Below are 5,948 nucleotides of genomic sequence, written 5' to 3' on the forward strand. Positions count from 1 at the left end.
ATTATTGATCGTGTTGGACCAGTAGCTTACCGACTTGAGTTACCTCAACAACTCGCGGCTGTACATAACACTTTCCACGTCTCAAATTTGAAGAAATTTTTTACTAAAGAAGATCTCACTATTCCGTTAGATGAAATCCAAATCAACGAAAAACTTCAATTCATCGAAGAACCCGTCGAAATAATGGATCGTGAGGTTAAAAGACTTAAGCAAAACAAGATACCAATTTTTAAGGTTTGATGGAATGCTCGTAGAGGACCCGAGTTCACCTGGGAGCGTGAATATTAGATGAAGAAGAAATACCCGCATCTATTTCCAGAAGATTCGTCAACACCTTCAACAGCTTAAAATTTCGGGACGAAATTTATTTAACGGGTAGGTACTGTAGTGACCCGAACTTTTCCATGTTTATATATATTAATTGAGATTGATATTTACATGATTAAATGTTTCCAACACGTTAAGCAATAAAACTTGTTAAGACTTGATTAATTGAAATATGTTTCATATAGACAATTGACCACCCAAGTTGACCCGCGATTCATGAACGTTAAAACTTGTAAAAACGACATGACGATATATATATATATATGGATATACATATGGTTAACATGAGATTATGATAAGTAAGTATCTCCATAAGTATATTAACAATGAGTTATATACATATAAACAAGACTACTAACTTAAGGATTTCGAAACGAGACATATATGTAACGATTATCGTTGTAACGACATTTAAATGTATATATATCATATTAAGATATATTAATATATCATAATATCATGATAATATAATAATTTAACATCTCATTAGATATAATAAACAATGGGTTAACAATATTAATTGAGATCGTTAACTTAAAGGTTTCAAAACAACACTTACATGTAACGACTAACGATGACTTAACGACTCAGTAAAAATGTATATACATGTAGTGTATTTAGATGTATTAAAATACTTTTGGAAGACTTCAAGACATATATCAAAACACTCATACTTAACGAAAATGGTTACAGTTACTTTCCCATTCTTTTCTTGCATCAAGAATTCTAGTCGTATTCTTACCCGTATTATACACAGCTTCAAAACGTACTTACTATGGGTATATACCAATAGGAACTAGCATGGGATTCCACTCTTGATTATGTCATGTATGACTAATCAATTTTAACTTCTACCATGAGCTAGTCAACTAACTAGAACTCCTTTTAACCCCACTCACCAATTACCACTCATCATTCACTCCATTTCACTTCCAATTCTCTTTCTAATTCTCTCTCAACACACACACACTATTATAAAAGTATTTTTCCAGTAGTTAATCATCATCTTCATCAAAAATCACTTCAAGAATCAAGCTATAATCATCATAGGAAGAACACTTCAAGAACACTTCAAATATCCCTTCAAGTTTACTAATTTACTTCCAAGCTTTCTAATCCATTCCAAGTAATCATCTAAGATCAAGAAACCTTTGTTATATACAGTAGGTTATCTTTCTTATTCAAGGTAATATTCATATTCAAACTTTGATTCAATTTCTATAACTATAAACTATCTTAATTCGAGTAAAAATCTTACTTGAACTTGTTTTTGTGTCATGATCCTACTTCAAGAACTTTCAAGCCATCCAAGATCCTTTGAAGCTAGATCATTTCTTGTCACTTCAAGTAGGTTTACCTACTAAACTTGAGGTAGTAATGATGTTCATAACATCATTCGATTCATATATATAAAACTATCTTATTCGAAGGTTTAAACTCGTAATCACTAGAACATAGTTTAGTTAATTCTAAACTTGTTCGCAAACAAAAGTTAATCCTTCTAACTTGACTTTTAAAATTAACTAAACACATGTTATATATCTATATGATATGCTAACTTAATGATTTAAAACCTGGAAACACGAAAAACACCGTAAAACCGGATTTACGCCGTCGTAGTAACACCGCGGGCTGTTTTGGGTTAGTTAATTAAAAACTATGATAAACTTTGATTTAAAAGTTGTTATTCTGAGAAAATTATTTTTATTATGAACATGAAACTATATCCAAAAATTATGGTTAAACTCAGAGTGAAAGTATGTTTTCTAAAATGGTCATCTAGACGTCGTTCTTTCGACTGAAATGACTACCTTTAAAAAAACGACTTGTATCTTATTTTTCTGACTATAAACCTATACTTTTTCTGTTTAGATTCATAAAATAGAGTTCAATATGAAACCATAGCAATTTGATTCACTCAAAACGGATTTAAAATGAAGAAGTTATGGGTAAAACAAGATTGGATAATTTTTCTCATTTTAGCTACGTGAAAATTGGTAACAAATCTATTCCAACCATAACTTAATCAACTTGTATTGTATATTATGTAATCTTGAGATACCATAGACACGTATACAATGTTTCGACCTATCATGTCGACACATCTATATATATTTCGGAACAACCATAGACACTCTATATGTGAATGTTGGAGTTAGCTATACAGGGTTGAGGTTGATTCCAAAATATATATAGTTTGAGTTGTGATCAATACTGAGATACGTATACACTGGGTCGTGGATTGATTCAAGATAATATTTAATGATTTATTTATGTACATCTAATTGTGGACAACTAGTTGTAGGTTACTAACGAGGACAGCTGACTTAATAAACTTAAAACATCAAAATATATTAAAAGTGTTGCAAATATATTTTCAACATACTTTAATATATATGTATATATTGTTATAGGTTCGTGAATCAATAGTGGCCAAGTCTTACTTCTCGACGAAGTAAAAATCTGTGAAAGTGAGTTATAGTCCCACTTTTAAAATCTAATATTTTGGGATGAAAATACATGCAGATTTTATAAATGATTTACAAAATAGACACAAGTACGTGAAACTACATTCTATGGTTGAATTATCGAAATCGAATATGCCCCATTTTATTAAGTCTGGTAATCTAAGAATTAGGGAACAGACACCCTAATTGACGCGAATCCTAAAGATAGATCTATTGGGCCTAACAAACCCCATCCAAAGTACCGGATGCTTTAGTACTTCGAAATTTATATCATATCCGAAGGGTGTCCCGGAATGATGGGGATATTCTTATATATGCATCTTGTTAATGTCGGTTACCAGGTGTTCACCATATGAATGATTTTTATCTCTATGTATGGGATGTGTATTGAAAAATGAAATCTTGTGGTCTATTATTATGATTTGATATATATAGGTTAAACCTATAACTCACCAACATTTTTGTTGACGTTTTAAGCATGTTTATTCTCAGGTGATTATTAAGAGCTTCCGCTGTCGCATACTTAAATAAGGACGAGATTTGGAGTCCATGCTTGTATGATATTGTGTAAAAACTGCATTCAAGAAACTGATTTTGTTGTAACATATTTGTATTGTAAACCATTATGTAATGGTCGTGTGTAAACAGGATATTTTAGATTATCATTATTTGATAATCTACGTAAAGCTTTTTAAACCTTTATTTATGAAATAAAGGTTATGGTTTGTTTTAAAAATGAATGCAGTCTTTGAAAAACGTCTCATATAGAGGTCAAAACCTCGCAACGAAATCAATTAATATGGAACGTTTTTAATCAATAAGAACGGGACATTTCATACTCCAATTCAAATTCTCGATAATCCATTTTTTGAACCCAACCTCACAATTGAGAATCCGGAGGATATTCAGGGACAATTCAGAGATCCTGAACCATTAATCTTTCCTCCAGAACCACCAATCATTCAAACAGAGATTGTCGAGGAACAAATCATTAAATCAGAATCCTCTAGTGATTCAGATTCAACAAATTCAATCATGGAAAATCTGGAACCTCTAAGTATGAAAGACCGAATGAGAGCTAAACGCACTGGTCAAGGTCATGCAATTACTCAACCAGACATTAATGCGCCAGATTATGAAATCAAAGGACAAATCCTACACATGGTGACTAATCAATGCCAATTTAGTAGTGCGCCGAAGGAAGATTCAAACGAACATCTTCGAACATTTAATAGGATCTGTACACTATTTAAAATTCGAGAAGTGGAGGATGAACAGATATATCTCATGTTATTTCCCTAGACTTTAAAGGGAGAAGCCAAAGATTGGTTAGAATCGTTACCTGAAGGGGCGATGGATACATGCGACGTTTTAGTTGAAAATTTTCTTAAACAATTCTTTCTGGCATCTAAAGCCGTGAGACTTCAAGGAGAAATTGTTACGTTCACACAAAAGCCAAATGAAACTCTTTATGAGGCATGGACATGATTTGGAAAGTTATTGAGAGGATGTCCGCAACATGGTTTAGACACTTATCAAATAGTATAAATATTCTACCAAGGATGCGACATCACTACACGAAAAGACATCGACATAGCAGCTAGTGGTTCCATTATGAAGAAAACCGCAACTGAAGCTTACAAAATTATTGATAACACTGCTTCCCACTCACATGAGTGGCATCAAGAAAAAGATATCATTAGATCATCTAGAGCTGCTAGAGCCGATTCTAGCCATGACTTTGATTCCATTTCTACAAAGATAGATGTTGTCGAGAGACGAATGGAAAAGATGACTAAAGATATTCACTCAATAAGAATTAGTTGTGAGCAGTGTGGAGGACCACATTTGACAAAAGATTATCTCAGTATTGAACAAACAATGGAACAAAGAGAGAATGTTTCATACATTAACCAAAGACCTGGAAATAATTATCAGAATAATTATCAACCGCCAAGACCAATCTACAATCAAAATCAGAATTATAACCTAAATGTTCCATACAACAACCAACAAGGTCCTAGCAATCAATAAGTATCTAATAATACTTACAATCAGCAAAGACCTATTTTTCAAAATAAACCACCACAAACCGATGATAAAAAGCCAAATCTAGAAGACATGATGTCAAAGCTAGTTGAATCTCAAACTCAATTTTTCACATCTCAGAAACAAACCAATGAACAAAATGCTCAAGCATTTAGAAATCAACAAGCTTCGATTCAAAATTTGGAACAAGAAGTGAGCAACCTAGCAAGGTTAATAGGTGAAAGAAAATCGGGAAGTCTACCTAGCGATACAAATGCTAACCCCCGGAATGAAATGGCTAAAGCCATTACCACGAGAAGTGGTATTACACTTAAACCACCTGAAATACCTGTAATTTCTGATGACGATATTCCTTCTCCACAAGAACCATAACCTGAACAATATAAGGAAACAGAACTGGTAGTTGAAAAGGTTAATGAAGATAACACAGTTAAGGCAAAACCTTATGTTAAGCCATACCAACCACCACTTCCTTACCCGAGTAAAATGAGAAAAGAGAGACTTGAAGCCGAGCAATCCAAATTCTTGGATGTTTAAACAAATAAATGTCAATCTTCCTTTCATTGATGTGATTTCAGGAATGCCTAGATATGCTAAATTTCTGAAAGATCTAATCACAAATAGAAAGAAAATGGAAGAACTCTCGGCTGTTACTATGAATGCAAATTGTTCTGCAGTACTGTTGAATAAGATACCAGAAAAATTATCAGATCCAGGAAGTTTCACAATTCCATGTTTTCTGGGTAGTCTTAGTTCAATAGAAGCATTGGCAGACTTAGGTGCTAGTATAAATTTAATTCCATATTCATTATACGCTAAACTAGACCTTGGAGAATTGAAACCAACACGAGTAAGTATACAACTAGCCGATCGATCAGTAAAATATCCTAGAGGGATAATGGAGAACATGCTAGTTAAAGTTGGTACTTTAGTATTTCCAGTAGATTTTGTTATTCTGGACATGGAAGAAGATTCTCGAGTTCCTCTCATATTAGGAAGACCATTCTTAAACACGGCTAAAGCAATAATAGACGTGTTTGGTAAGAAACTGACCCTAAGTATAGAGGACGAGAGTGTTACCTTTTCAGTTGATAGAGCCATGCA

General features: G+C 33.0%; 1 non-coding gene across 1 annotated transcript; it reads right to left on the minus strand.

Moving 5' to 3' along the window:
* Nucleotides 1-4,214: 4,214 nt before the first annotated feature.
* LOC139846079 (small nucleolar RNA R71) lies at nt 4,215-4,321 on the minus strand. The gene has a single exon (XR_011758824.1). It is a non-coding gene; the product is annotated as a small nucleolar RNA R71 (small nucleolar RNA).
* Nucleotides 4,322-5,948: the final 1,627 nt, after the last annotated feature.

The sequence above is a fragment of the Rutidosis leptorrhynchoides genome, chromosome 4 (assembly GCF_046630445.1).
Source record: "Rutidosis leptorrhynchoides isolate AG116_Rl617_1_P2 chromosome 4, CSIRO_AGI_Rlap_v1, whole genome shotgun sequence".
Lineage (NCBI taxonomy): Eukaryota > Viridiplantae > Streptophyta > Magnoliopsida > Asterales > Asteraceae > Rutidosis > Rutidosis leptorrhynchoides.